Source organism: Podarcis raffonei, chromosome 1, assembly GCF_027172205.1.
Source record: "Podarcis raffonei isolate rPodRaf1 chromosome 1, rPodRaf1.pri, whole genome shotgun sequence".
NCBI lineage: Eukaryota > Metazoa > Chordata > Lepidosauria > Squamata > Lacertidae > Podarcis > Podarcis raffonei.
The window spans coordinates 33,587,341-33,603,524 of NC_070602.1; the positions used below are offsets into that span (position 1 = coordinate 33,587,341).

General features: G+C 42.4%; 1 long non-coding RNA gene across 1 annotated transcript; it reads left to right on the top strand.

The window, feature by feature from the left end:
• The first annotated feature begins 7,510 nt into the window (after positions 1-7,510).
• On the top strand, positions 7,511-15,604 carry LOC128402440 (uncharacterized). The gene is made up of 3 exons (XR_008327694.1): positions 7,511-7,779; positions 8,126-8,292; positions 15,077-15,604. It is a non-coding gene; the product is annotated as an uncharacterized LOC128402440 (long non-coding RNA).
• Positions 15,605-16,184: the final 580 nt, after the last annotated feature.

Here is a 16,184-nt window from a genome sequence, read left to right on the forward strand (position 1 = left end):
AGGACAGGGTGGGGAAGCACCACCATGCACTTATACAGTCCAACATGTGCCTTTTTCAAGTGCTGATGTGTGCAATTGGAGAAATTAGAACCCTACCTTTGAGGAGAACCCAGATGATATTGCCAACGCCCCATTATAAAGGCTGCCTTTGTAGCTCAGGCAGCGTCCGATATTCGCCAAAAGAAAAAATCCAGAAGCCTGAGGGGTGCATCGGCCATGGGCTGGAATAGATGTTGGAAATAGCTCAAACCACTTACAATCAGAGAGATGAGGAGGCCCAGAGAAAAAAGGAGAAGTATCAAACAAGGAAGTTGATGACATTACAGGCAGCCGCCCCCACCCCTCAGGAAAGAGGAAGTGCCCGGGGAGGAGGGCGAAGCCGTCTGGGGAGGAATCAGTGCGCCATCTGCCGACAGGAAGGGCACTGGAAGAGAGAATGCCCTATTCTATTATTAGGAAGAGATTTGTTGGTAAAGTTGCAAGCCCAAATTACTTTTAAGCCATCGGGAGAAGCCACATTGTCCAATATGTCACTTGGGGAACTGGTTGTGGAGGCACCCCTGAGGGAGTACTGGCGCCTCATGATGGTAAAAGAAGAGGAGGGACCCATCCCCGCCAGTATTCTGGAACAAGTGAACCCCCCAGGAATGGCAAAGAATATCCCACCAATAATTGTGAAGCCCAAGCCATTTGTCAATCCTGTTGCAGTAAATAAGTATCCCATCCCACGAAGGGCGACTGAAGGAGTGTAGGTGCATCTAGAGCGACTGCTCCAACATAGGATCTTGAGGCAATGCCAATCACAGTGGAACACCCTTTTGTTACCAGTGAAGAAAGGAAGCAGGCTATTATCCTGATACCAGAGCCAAAGAACTGCTGAGAACTCTGTGGCTTTCTGGGGTCTGCAGGATTTTGTAGGATATGGATATTTAATTACAGCATGATTGCCAAGCTTCTACATGAGTCAACCAGAGGAACTGAGAGAGACCCCTTTGTTTGAGGCACAGAACAACAGCAAGCCTTCGTGGATTTGAAGAGGGCACTACAGCAAGCCCCAGCGCTTGGCATCCCAAACCCTGAGAAACCCTTTACTCTATTCGTGGATGAGGACCAAGGGACAGCGAAAGGCGTTTTGTGCCAAAAATTGGGAAGCTGGCAACAGCCAGTGGCATACCTATCTGAGCGCCTGACGCCTACAGAACAAGGCTTACCACCGTGCATGAGAGCAGTTGTGGCAGTAGCCACCCTACTGAACAAAGCAGACAAATTTATTTTTGGCCAAGACACTGTTTGTGTGACCCCGCATGCAGTCCCAGCTCTGCTTGACATGAAGGGTACCTATTTTCTCTCCCAAGCGAAGATGAGAAAGTGCCAGATGTTACTGCTGCATCCGCGTTTGAAGTTTCAGGTCACCACCGCCCTCAACCCAGCTACCCTGTCCCCGGTAGGAGAAGATGAGGAGCAGATGCACGATTGCATTGAAGTAATGGATGAAGAATATTTTAGCAGGCCTGACCTCAAAGAGGAGGCAAACCCCTATTGGCCTTCATGGTTTGTGGATGGAAGCAGCTTTGTTAAGGCTGGACAGCGGAAGGCAGGCTATGCAGTAGTAGCCTTGGAAGACCAAGTGATTGAAGCGCAGCCACTCCCGCCTGGAACGTCGGCCCGGCTGGCATAAATAACAGCGCTCACCAGAGCCCTGACCCTAGCAAAGGGACAGAAGATAAACATTTATACTCTAAGTATGCCTTTCTGACTTTACATGCCCATGGAGCCTTATGGAAGGAAAGAGGTTTGCTTACCTCCAGAGGAAACCAGGTGGCCCACCCACAAGCCTTATTGAACCTTCTGGATGCTGTATGGGAGCCCAAGGCAGTGGCAGTTATCCATTGTTATGGACACAAAACTGGACTAGGAGAAGTGGCCAGAGGAAACCGACTAGCAGACAGGGTGGCCAAGGAAGCAGCCCGAGAACCAGCTCCCGCGTCAGTTATTGGAGCACTGGTCCCTGGAAGGATCTTGAACACCGCTGATAAGCCAATATACACCAAAAAGGAAAGGGACACTGCAGATGCCCAGGGGCTGACTATGTCCAAAGAAGGATGGTACCTTACTCATGATGACAGAATATGGATTCCAGAGTCCCTTTCTCAGCAGATTACTCAGAGATACCATGAGTCCACCTACATGGGACCAGATGCCACAACCAGACAGCTGAAGCAGTGCTTCTATATAGCCCACCTTTATCAACTGGCAGCCCAGATCTCCAGGAAATGCCTGCTGTGTCAAAAGAATAATCCTAGAACCGGACCCTTGGCTCCCCCGGGGATTCAGCATAGTGGAACTGCACCCATGGAAGACCTTGTTGTGGATTTCACTGAATTGCCCCGCTGTGGACTATACCGCTACCTGCTTGTGGCGATCTGCACGTATACAGGATGGGTTGAAGCCTGGCCCACCAGAACTGAAAAGGCATTTGAAGTAACCAGGTGCCTGCTTAGGGAGATCATTCCCCGCTATGGACTACCTAGGTCAATAGGATCTGACAATGGACCAGCCTTTGTCCACTCAGTTTTGCAATAACCCCCCATGCTAGTCAAAATGTGCAGTTTGATAATTATGTGCAGTAACTCTCCCGAGATTTTGTCTCTTTCTTAACAGGTGGACCCAGGCCCACTGCTGTTACCTCACCCCTTGGGTCCACCACACTTAAGTGAAGAAGGCTATTTTAGATTGGACAGTTACACCAAATCCTGATGATCCTCTGAAGCTAACCATCTCCAGAAGAGCGCCAGACGGCTGGACAAGTGGATGGGAGGGACGCCCGCGGGCAGCGTCCCCAACGTAGAGACTTTTTTTCCCCAGCAAATTTTAAGGCACCGCCAGGACTTTTGATATTGGGGCCAGAACTCTTTGATATGGTCACTCCGTGTGTCAGGCCTCTGCAAGGGTGGATATATATATTCCTGTGGGTATATGTTAATATATGTAGAGGGAGAAGCCCCTTTCGGATACAGTATGTTGGGAGGAAATCATGAGAGTATTAAGCATCCACAAGGACAGGTGGGAAAATTGGTTAAGATAATAGGCTCCTCCTCAGAGAGGTGGGACACAACCTCCCAAAAAGCAAGGCAGCTGATAGAGCACGAGTATCAGTGGGCCCTTCAGCAATAAAATAGATATGTCCTAGATAATATTTCAGTCACCATTGATCACATGGAAACAATGATAGCCAGGAACCCGCTGAAAACTACAGGAGGTGATCTATGGGGTTGGTTATATTCCTGGCTGCCTCATGGCAGTTGGCTCAGGCATATTGTGGTATTATTAGCAGGGCCGCTGTTAATCCTTCTGCTTTTTTTTTTTTTGCTTCTGTATATCCTGCTTCGTGCAATGCTTACAAGGTGTGATGCAAAAAGAATCATGGCCCTTATTGCTCTTCCCCAGGATTATAAACCCGAGAGACCAGGACGAACCTAGGAGATAGGTTGTCCCAAAAGAAGAGGAGGGAATGAAGGGACAGGGAAGGTATTCCCTGTATTTTATATTTAAGTAAATTGTTCTGCTCTGATAAATTCTTTTCTAAATTGCTCTGTTAAAATTGCATATTATCCTGCTTTGCTGAATTGGGAAGAGGCCCACTTCCTCTTTCTGCCGGCTAGCAGACAGCGAGCAGCGGCTTTGCAAGCTGGGAGCTACTTCCTCTTTCTGCTGGCTAGCAGGGAAGCCCATTTCCTGTTTTTTCTCTCAGCTAAGTAGAAACTGCAGTACTCTCTGCACATGCTCTCTGATGCAGTAATGCAAGAGAAGAACACACGAACAAGGGAAGGAGGGGCGTTTAGATAGCCATATGCCATATAAGGAAGTAAGCTAAAACTTGCCAGCTGATTGGAGAAGGTTTTGGGGAAGCTTGGGGGAGGGAAGGGTGTTTTCAAGGTATAAGAAAGTTTGCAAATGTGAAATTGGGCGTAGCCAGTCTTTGGAGAGGACTCCACTGGCTGCCTCTGCGCAGATCTCAATAAATCTCTTTTCTCTGACCAAGAAGTCTCTGGAATTGTTTTTCCCCTCTGGCCACGGGGTTGGCGGACCGCTGGACCTCCGGGTACTGCTAATCTAAGGCTTCAATATCATCAGCACACATGCTTTTAGTTCTGTGTGTCCAACGTGTATATGTGAAATCTTATTCTGCTATCTGATGCTTTCTGCCAAAAGTTCTAAGGACCGTCTAAACCAAGGGTAGGCAAACTAAGGCCCGAGGGCCGGATCCGGCCCAATCGCCTTCTAATTCCAGCCCGCAGACAGTCCAGGAATTAGCATGTTTTTACATGAGTAGAATGTGCCGTTTTATTTAAAATGCATCTCTGGGTTATTTGTGGGGCCTGCCTGGTGTTTTTACATGAGTAGAATGTGTGCTTTTATTTAAAATGCATCTCTGGGATATTTGTGGGGCATAGGAATTCGTTCATCCCCCCCCAAAAAAATTTATAGTCCAGCCCACCACATGGTCTGAGGGACAGTGGACCAACGCCCTGCTGAAAAAGTTTGCTGACCCCTGGTGTAAACAATACTTGGCCACGCTTGTCTTGCACCCCTCAGCAAATGAAAATCTGGGAAACCTGATGTTTGGCATTTAGGCACGAGATTTGTAAGTAATATTCACCCATTCACAGAAGTTAGTCCCAAAACAATAACATGGCACACAGTCCTTTAATAAGGGCCATTTTAACCTGTCCGACACCTTGTCAGTGTCCAAAAACACATACAGCTTACAGTTATTTTTTCTGTTGTAATCTGTTATGTCCATCAGTGTTCCTGGATTTACCTTTAAAAAAACTGGCTTGAACTTTGTGGATATCATTTAATGCACATTGAATCCATATTAATGGAAATTATTTTATTTACTCTGTTCATTAGAACTGCCATAAAGATTTTATAGTCAAAATTCAAGAAGTGTCTGTATGGTGCTACATCTCCTTGGTCTTTTCCTTTAGTATATATATTTATATTATAATTATATATCAAATTATTTCCCCAATTCTTGAGGTATATGGTTTAGAGTACATACTTCATTTAGAGCTGCTGTTATTGTGTCTTGGATAATATTTATAAATTACTTATTGTACTCTGTGATAAAACCATCTGATCCAGGTGGCTTTCCTATCTTTAATTATTGGATGGTCTGCTGCATTTTAGTACAACTTCCACTTTGGTCCAGCCATAACTTATCTATTTCATTTAAGGTTTGAATTTCAGTTTATGCTACATATTCTTTAATGTCCTTCCCCTCCAGATTTTGTGTTTTATAGGGGTTTTTCTTTTAGTACTCTAAGAATTAAATTTACTATTTCCTTACTATCAATTATTCTCGATCTATCTAGCCAAAGTGGATGGAACAATGAATGTAAATTTTACCTTTGTACAGTATGCTAATTTCTACATCTACTCATGCATCCTTCTCTATTCTCTACCTGGGCAAGCAAGAGGCATTATCAAAATTCAAGGACACATTCCAGCTGGGCAAAAACACTCCAGAAAAATGAAAAGCAGAGCTAGCAAAGCGTGTGACAGGGAGAGAGGCGGTGTGCTTAGGGATGAGATGTGGCCTGAAGAAAGTCACCAGTGCCAGAGAGAAAGTTCTGGAGGGACACATTTCCCCCCTGGGCCTGAGGTGCCCCACCCCTGAGCTACCAAAGGATAAGCCATAAGTGGAGAGGAGTTGTTGGCACTCTTCTCCTCCCCAGACACACATAAACCTGCCCATCCCATTTGCTTTAAGCATTGGGATGGACACTCCTTGCAGCAGAAGCAATTGAGCTGGAGCTGAACCCTAATAATAATAATAATAATAATAATAATAATAATAATAATAATTTTACCCTGCCCTTCCCCAGCCACTCTGGGCGGCTTCCAGCAAAATATAAAAAATAATAAAATGTCAAACATTTAAAACTTCCTGATCACCAAATGTTGATGAAGTTCTTCTATCATAAATGTAAGCAATAAGGCAGAAAGCAAATAGCAGAAAATAATGAGAGGGTCATCTTATACAGTTGCAGAGGATACAGAAGGTCAAAGGATGTTTCTTAAGTGCAACAGAGGCCACAAACAGGATACAACTCCAAGCTGTTCAGTCCAAGGTAATATCAGTGTTCAGTAAGCTCGTAACTTGCGCACATTCAACTTCACACACTTGGCAAAATATAAAAAATAAAGGGGGGGCGGACGTCCCGGGGAAAAAGACTTTGGCAATCCCACCTGCCATTGCGCCAAATATGTTTTGACTATGTGATTTTGGTGGGATCCCTGGAATATAACCCCCACATAAGCTGAAAGATACCTGCATTGACATCACAACCAAATAGGTCTTATTTATAGAGAAGAATAGAATATCATGCTGCATTTATAATACAGCTGCTGGCTGATGATTCATTTGTTAATGGTTAGGAGACAGTGTCTGGATAGCAGCAGAGATTCTCTCTGTGTTTTTTGAATGAGATACCCAACAAAGGAAAGCGAGAGCGAGAGAGCACACACAGAAATAGCAGCCGGGAAGTTGGAATGGGCAGAGAAAGAGAGCTGGCAATTCTGACTATAGTTAGCTGAAAGTGGGAGTGCCCACACAGACCCAGACAGCAGGCCATTTTCTTCCACCTGTAGTCAGACTGTTACTATTTTTCAGGAGGCATTCAACTGCATACCAACAAATTTAGGTATGTACAACATATACCCGATGCTGTACACAACTTCTATGCAAAGAAACGAATGTGCAATAAAGAGTGGACATCGCATAACTTCTGCACAGGCTTTGTGCAATCAAATCAGGACGAATGCTCAACATACAGGAAGCGATTAAAGGCTTGGTAAGTAGCATGACAAATATCAGGGGGTCGTGGCAAGATGGCAGTAAATACAATTGTACTATGCCCTTTTTGGCACAGAAAATTATGTAGCCTATTTAGCTCTGGTGTGTTCTTAGAAACCTGCAGTAGCCAAGGCCAGGAGAGCTGAGCTTTTTCCTAAATGTGCAATTTGGTACTTTGAATCAGTTTTTATTTGATGGGTTCATTAACCCATAACGTTTTAATCTATACTACTCTGCCCATTTCCAAACATGTGCCATAAATTATGTATTTTTGTCTTCTAAGTTGTTAACAACTGTTACAAAAATATTGTCAGGCAATCCTTTATTCTTTCCATTAATCCCACCCCCTGTAATATCAAGGAGTGTATTGTCTGCAGAGCAATCATAAATCAGTGGTGCCATAAACTATTTTATTGCATTTTAACCTCTTTGAGCTTTTTAAAGTTTAAGATGGTGGGAGTTTTCCCATCCTCATCTCTTTCTAGTTCTTTCCAAGCAAGCGAGAATAAGGAATCACTCGGATTTGCTATCACTGAACATGTTAATTTAATTAAAACAAAATTGTTTGCATTAGTCAGTGTTAGCTTTCTTAAACCTCTCTCTGTTGGCAACACCCAGACAGGATAATTGGCTACCCCATACATGCACAGCCATAGGGAAACATAATTTAGTGGGAGGGAACATCCTAGACAAATGTCTACTCCGTGGTTTATGAGGGCATGCAATGCTAACCACACCTTTCACAGCTAAACCCCTGAAAACTGGGAGATTGACAAAGGGGCCCAAACGTGAGGAGTATTCATTAAAAGATGCAAATAGCCAGAATCTGTGCTGTTTTGTTTCAGTCTCCTTTATCCCATTGAAAACAGGAAAGCCTCCTGTCAAGCAGACTCAGAGATTCTCAGGGCCCAATAAAGGTTGGTGGCATTTTCAAACTATGTTTGTTTACCTTCTTCTAATCACACATCCCAAATCTGCCACAAAACTCAGCTGGACTTAATCCATAACCTTTTACAAGTTAGTAATAACTAACCTGTATCATCCCATTACTTTTTTCAACCAATTTTTTGTAGAAGCTTAGAAAACAGTGTGCATAACAACACAGATGGCTTACAAATATATCCCATATATTGTAGAGATGATTTTCTATGTGAGTAATCTTAAGAACTAAAAAAATATCCCAGACATATCTGCAGATTGTATCTACTGACCTAACAATATCTGCTGATTTAGTAAAACACACCTCTGCTTCATGTATCACAGTGAGCAAAACCAAAACTCCAGTGAGAATATGTGGGATTTGAAGGAGTGGCAGCTAGCTTTACCTTTCCCATGTGAGGATGGGAAAGTACTAACTAACAGAGGAAACTCAGTAAGAGCTGAGAAGGAAGGCTACCACAAGTGGGAGCTGTAGCTACCATCTAATGCTGGTAAGTCAATTGTGGCGAGCTTCTATGGAATGTCATTTTGGAATAATGATCCCACCCCCGCCCAACTTGTATACTATCATTTTATTTCTGTGATAGGCATTATTGTGTCTCCTGCTTCATTTTAAGCTGTTCGTTTAGGTTAGCTTATTTGTGTATTGCTTTATATAATGTGCGGATTTATTTTCTGTATTTATGGACATTAGAGTTATTTTTAATTCTTATTTTTTTAAAAAAAAATAATTTTATATTTACTGTTCATTTTATATGTTGTGAGAAAATTGGGCACAATTTTCTACAAAAAGTGGCATGCAAATAAAGAGATTAAGAAGAGAAATGGGACCTTATACCAAACAGACTATTTCTCTATCTAGCCCTATATTGTCCAATTAGCAGTGGTCTTTATCACCTGCTGTGTGATACTTTTTGCTTATCTAGAGATGCCAGGAATTGGACCACAGACCTTCTGCTTGCAGAACATGTCCTCAACCTTTCCACTGCTCTGTACTCTGTGTTAGATATGAGTATCTAACTCACAGCATTCCTAGAGCTCAGCCTCCTGTTGTCACCAAAGGTTTGTTACTTGGGGCCCTTCTGAGCCCACTGCTGCACATACGATATTTAGGTGAAACTAAGAACAGCTGTTCATTAGGAAGGTCCAATTTCACACTAATGTACTTTCAGTCTGAGAATGGCACCCATCTCTTCCCTAATGTCTCTTGCCTAATCATTGTCCTGAAACCTCTTTGCTTTGTCTGTGTCTGTCCACGGTTTGAGAGTAGAATCAGGTAAGCCAACTGAGTTGAGACAATATCTTGTTGCTGCCTGTCATTCTGGAATAACATCAAGTATCTATTGTTATCATATGTGGTGATCCTCTTCGAAACTCTGTGGTGCAGCTCATGCAAAACCTAGCAAAAGACCTCTAGGGTGGCTGTCACTAGGACCACATTACACCAGTGCTGCGAGATCCTGCAGCACTGCTCAAGAAAGTCCCCACCCCACCGGAATCTCCCAACATTTCTTTATTCATGTATAGCTTCAAGTAATGTATTTAAGCCATGAACAGTAAAAATCAATACATGAAATATAAGTTAAACACAAAATAGCTTAAAATACAGATCACACATCCTAATTTCAATATATGCAAATGCTCCACATGCCCCATTGTGTTCCATTTAACCCACTGATTGAACTTCACGATATAATGAGATATATCTAGACATTCTCTTCTTTTTTTATTTATTTTTTTATAATAATATTTATTGAAGTTTTAAGAATACAACAGAAGAGAGAAAAAAACAGCAACAAAAACATAAAAAAAATTAAGAACATTCAGACAACAACAAAAAAGAAAAAATACATAAAAAATACACAGAAATACAATAAACCTTCCATGACTTAACTTCATTTGCTTGTTTCTTTGACCTCCTCACACCTCCCTTTTTTGTATTCTGCTTCAATTAGCTATTTCAGCAAATCCTTTCCATCTTTCCCCAATTTTTATCCATTAATTTATCTTAACATAATATAATTTTACCTTTCCTCATTCCCTTCAACAGTCTATTTGACTTAAGTCCTTTATGATCTTTATGCAAAAGTCACATAACTTCATTCCAGCCTCCTTCTAAACTTCCTCAATTTTGCTATGTTTCTGTAGATAGGCTTTAAATTTCTTCCAGTCCTCTTCCACCGACTCTTCTCCCTGGTCCCGGATTCTGCCAGTCATCTCCGCCATTTCCATAAGATATCTAGACATTCTCACAGTAGCCTCCTGACCTCATACCCATCCTGTGTTGGGATTATTATTTCTAGCTCTCTGTTTCAGGAAAGGCTGTTCTGGAGCTGTGTCACCTCCTCTTTCAGAGCAAGGGGGCACTGTCCTTGGCTGCTGTGGTGAATTCTCCTTCTCCCTCCCACCGTTGGCCCAAGAGGCCACTGGGGCAGCCACACCCATGTTTAGACTCTTTATTTTGCTTAAGAAGACGAGTGAAACACACTGAGAAGGTATAGCAAGGTTTGAACTCCACCAGGTGACCTGTTTATTCAGTATTCACCCTGATGTCCTTCTGCAAGTGGAAGTTCGTCTGCAGAGTGCTTTTCTTCTAGAAAAAAGGTGCCAGTACTGAGTACCATTGAGTACCCCCAGAAAAAACACCACTTTGAGAGAATGAGACAAAAAAAATATTATTTACTTATTTGTTTCATTATATATGTGTGTGTGTGTGTGTCTCCTTTAAAAACAAAAAACAAAGAAAACAAAAAAGGGGGAAAACAAGAAAGGAAAAAAGAAAAGAAAAATAACAATAGCAATAACAGTAAGATGAAATAATAAAGGAGGACGTCCTGTTCTTAAACAAGGCCCTCCATGCCAGCTGAGACCCAGGACCAATCTGTTGGAAGCCAGATGGTCCAAGTTACCGCAAACACCTATATAACTACATACAGTGGTACCTCTGGTTACGAACTTAATTCCTTCCGGAGGTCCGTTCTTAAGCTGAAATCGTTCTAATCCTGAGGCATGCTTTTGCTAATGGGGCTTCCTGCTGCACGCACACCTCCAGCACACAATTCCCGTTCGCATCCTGGGGCAAAGTTCACAACCAGGAACAGCTACTTCCGGGTTAGCAGAGCTCATAACCTGAAGTGTTCATAACCAGAAGCGTTTGTAACTAGAGGTACCACTGTATAGGCTACTTTCTGTAATCTATCCCCCACTCTTTAAGCCAAATCTAACTCTAGCCCACCTCTTCCCCCACCCATCACACTTTATGTCAATGCAACACAATAGGTTTGATAGACACAGTGAGAGACACAGGACAACCCAGACAGGCTGGCAGGGAATCATCCTATAAAGTAGACAAACAGAATGACTAGTTTAAAAGCAATTACACTAAACATGAGGGGGTTGGGAAACCGCATCAAATGAAAACGCATCACCTCGAATGTAAACACCAAGAAATCACACATTGCCTTCCTACAAGAAACACATAGTCTACCCAAAGGAATCAAACTCCTAAGCGAACCCCGATTCAGTCAACAATGGGTTGCACCTGGCTCAGGAAAGGCCCACGGAGTAGCTATGATATTCAGTAGAGACCTGAATTTCAAAGCCACAACAGTGTGAAAAGACAAAAGAGGCAGATAAAATTTTGCTAAAGGGATGCTAGATGGTAATACTAAACTGACCATTGGTTCCATATATGCCCCAAACTCAAGACAACTAGAGTTCGTCTAGAAAACACTAAATAAATTCCTCTCCTTCTCCAAAGGGGAAGCAATCTTGGGAAGTGAGCTCAGTCTAAACATGAAAGGCACCTCCCTGAAAGACATCCACCCTACAATCCCATGGGCAACCTTCCTCTGAAGGAAACCCCAAACAATTACCGTATTTTTCGCTCTCTAGGACGCACCAGACCATAGGACGCACCAGACCATAGGAGGGGGAGAACAGGGGGGGGGAATTCTCCCCCTCTCTGCTCAGCGCCCCTTCAGCGAAGCGGCAGGAGAAATGGAGCCCCTTCTATTTCTCCTCTTGCTTCACTGAAGGGGCACTGCACAGAGAGGGAAAACTGTGCAGCGGGGGGGTGGCTTTGGGGGGAAGTGAAAAAAACTGTTTTGTTTTTTTTTAAAATCTGGGTTTTTTCCAGGCCTTCCCATCTCTATATATACCTCACTGAAATGCTGGAGAGGCTGCACCTCCACAGGCCCATACCTCCACATGTGGTGGGAATGTCCCAGAATCGAAACTCTTCTGGACATCAGTCATACAAGAAATATGCAAATTAACTAAGCAGGTATTAGAAGTCACCCTACTCAACATCTTCCAAGATAACAATGCCCACTCACATTATAAGGAGCTCATAACCCACCCACTCTCAACAGCCAGAAGCATCATAGCCAGGCACTGGAGAGACCTGTCAGGAGTAAACATGGACCAATGGTATCAAACAGTATGGGAAACAGCCTTACTAGAAAAGCTAACCAATAAACTGAAACTAACATGGGGACAAATAGAAGAAGACGCCTTCACTCCCATACGGGTCCCCTTCATCACAAACACAGCCCAACAAGACAACAACAAGAATCCACCGACAGCAAATGAATCAATATGGCTAACCTGATCCAAAAATCCACCCTCTCTCACACTCACACACATAAACAAATCTCACTACAGCCAATCAAAGGCAACCAACCAAACCCTAGGCCACTCACAACTTCTCTCATCACCAAGGAAATATAACAAGTGAACAGAAAGAGAACCCACACAAGTGACACTGACACAAAACCCCACACATACACTAAGTAGAAGAATATAAGCATTCAGAGCAAAGTCATTTTCAAAGGATGGCTTTGCTTTGGGTCTCATACTGCTTCAGTAAGTGCAAATTAGATAGGTTCTCCTTTAAAAGCACACTGAGAATCAAATTTCCTCCTCATCCGCAAGCACTATTAACAGAATTGTGCATATATGTCAGTAGTCAACAGTGTTTATCAGGGCTGTAGCTTTTCCCTTAGGTCATTTGCTCCACTTGGAAATTCCTTGAAGACACACACAGACCTGACAGCCTCAGCTGTTCTCACACCAGAAATGAAGAGTGAGCAATTTCCCATCTGTGTTCTATCCCTGCTGTTTAAAAATTCAGATAGCAGAGAGGAGAAAACGAACCAAAATATACTTCTTAGGAATTTCAAATTTGCCATTGACATTTGGAAGTTTCCCTCCAGCTCAGGCATAGGCAAACTCAGCTCTCAAGATGTTTTGGGACTACAACTCCCATCATCCCTAGCTAACAGGACCAGTGGTCAGGGATGATGGGAATTGTAGTCTCAAAACATCTGGAGGGCCAAGTTTGCCTATGCCTGCTCCAGCTATTCCCTTGTCATACACCAACCTGTCTTTAGCACTGGTGATCTGCTTTCAGCCACTTCTGATGAATACTCCAGTAGCCAGAGTTCTTCACTAACTCCATTCCTGTAAGCTTCACATGTCTTTTCCCTTTTGTATACAGTGGTACCTCTAGTTACAAATGCCTCAGGTTACAAACGCTTCAGGTTACAAATTCCGCTAACCTGGAAGAGTTACCTCGAGTTGAGAACTTTGTCCCAGGATGAGAACGGAAATCGTGACACAAGAACTACCCACACTGGAAGAGTGGCAGACGAAGGTGATCGATTATATGGGACTAGCAGAGATGACGAGCAGAATCCGTGACCAAGGGAAAGAGACGGCGGAAGAAGATTGGAAGAAATTTAAACTTTATCTTAAAAATTCTTGTAAAATTACTGAGTGTTAAAATGTCATGGGTAAAGCATAACAGATTTGCAGCGATAAATGATTGGATAAGAGGAAAGAAAGAGGTTAAAGAAAGGAATTAATAAGTAATTTGGATCAGGGGTTGCTGGAAAAAAGTTTAAAACAGGGATGCAGAAAAGGGGGGCATGGGGAAGTCGCTGAAATTGGGTACATGAAAAAATTTATGAAATTATACATGTTTATATGTTTGTTTGTTTGTGTTTGTCTTTTGTATTGTTTTATATTATATGTGGAAAAACCAATAAAAATTTTATAAAAAAAAAAAAGAGAGAGAACGGAAATCGTGTGCCAGCGGCACAGCGGCAGCAAGAGGCCCCATTAGCGAAAGCACGCCTCTAGTTAAGAACAGTTTCAGGTTAAGAACGGACCTCCAGAACGAATTAAGTTTGTAACTAGAGGTATCACTGTATTCTGTTTGCATCACTTTGCCTCCAAAAGGTTCACTTCCTGGTATCTCTAGGTGGGTTTGATAAAAGTCCCTTGCCTGAAGTCCTAGAGAGGTATTGCCACTTTCTATTGAGAATTCATCCTCATCCTCGAGTCTAAAGCAACCTCCCCGAGTCTGGTGTCTTCCAGATGTTTTGGACTACAACTTCTATCAGCCCCAGTCAGCATGGCCAAAGGGCAGGTATGATGGGAGTTGTAGTCCAGCAAGTTCTGGAAGGCATTAGGTTGGGAAAGTCTGCAGTATAGGGACAGTACTGAACTAGATGGATTAATGGTCTTAATGTAACCATATACTTAATGATATGTATCTTATTACACTACCTACTCAGTCCTGAGCTTGTAGCTAAAGAGAATATTGCATTGGGTTAAGGCAAGGTAGGGGCAGGTGGGTTCACTGACTTTAAAACCCAATCAAAAGTTTCACTTTACTTATGTTGTCACCCTAGCACATCACCCATTTCATTACTGCATCTAATTTGGTTGATATCACAACATTATTACATTGATCACTGTTTCAACTTAGCCTAATTTAATTGATAGAATTCTGTGTCCTTGCTATTATAAGAGACAATTAGCTCTCATTAGTTTACATTTCACTCATTTTCTGCTGACTGATTGCACTACATACTGATACTTGCTAATATCAATATGCAATGCAATCAGTCAGAGGGAAATGTTGGTACAGTATCTCTACAAACTATCACACTTATCATTCTGATTGTCTGCAAAGTACCAATATTTGCCTACAATTTAATAGTTTCATAATGCAATATTTGGTATTAATAATCATCATCTGAAGGTCACATCCTTAATCACATTTGCACTGAGCAAAAATTAACTAATGAAGATTACAACGTATTAATAAATTGCAGATGGTACCTCTCTATTTTCCAACATAACCTTCAAATAACAGAAATGGGAGCTGTGATTTGACTTAAAGACTTTTTTGCTTCCCTCTTCCTATTTATTCAGTCTTCATTCTGGGTTCTAAGCGCTTTTTTTTTTTTTAATCCTTTTGTTAAGGTCCTGCAGCAACCATATGGAGAGCTTTAGCAGAGCAAGAACATGCAGCTGATGCTTTGTATTAGAGGTGAAGAGGTGACTTGAATTGTGCTACTGTTAATTTGCCCTTTAAGCAGCTACAGCAGGGAGTCTATAATGGCAAGAAGCCGTGCAAGGAGATTTGCCTATCAGATTATTATGTCAGAAATGCTAAAGATTGAAAGCAATGGAAGGGCAAATAGCTTTTGGTAACCAATTTAACATAATCCACAGAGCTTTCAAGGACACCCATTTGTAAATATGTTGTAAGTTTACTCAGATAAAATGCATTCATACCTACATTTCTCCCCAGTATTTTTATGCTAGTGGAGACAAGATGCTTTTGGTCCTTCATTGCGTGTGTGTGTGTGTCTGTCTGTCTGTCTGTGTTTAATGATGCTCTTAACTCCTCTGTGCCATGCCAGAGACTATTTAAAGAACCGTCATGGCAAAATACACCCCAGTTGCATTGTTTTTAGCAATCCGTCCCACGACGACAAACATATTCCTCTCAACCCTCACAGCTGGTTTCCTGAAAAACCATAGAAGAGAAACATTTAGGATTGGGAACATGAAATAAATAGATGTCGGTTTGAGATTGAAACACGCAGATTCAAAATAAGCACACACACACACAACGAAAGTATAAATTAGGTTTGTGACAGGACGTTTGAATGCCACAGTTGCTAAAGTAATCTATGTCTGAAGCAGGGCTTCCCTCAACCAGGCTAAGCCTTTAGACAGAAAAACTAATTGCTGCAAACACTAATTTCCTAGTCCCTTTTGTCTCCTATAGTAGGCACCTCTGGATGCAGAAGGTACCCAATTAGCAGAATTCATGGGCCTGATTGTGTATTGTGGGGCAAGTGTGTGAATAGTATAAACAGTGCTGATTACTATTCCACTGTAATGGCTGGAATTTTTTTTTTGATTGCTTAATAAGGCCATCTATTCTACATCAGTCTCTGGCAAAGCTGCTGGGGAAATCAGTTAGGTCACTTTTTCTGGTCATACTAGCAGGAGAAGCCTTGTGATGCTAACAGATGACTAAAGACATAATTACAGGCTATTTAATCACATCTGTTTCCCC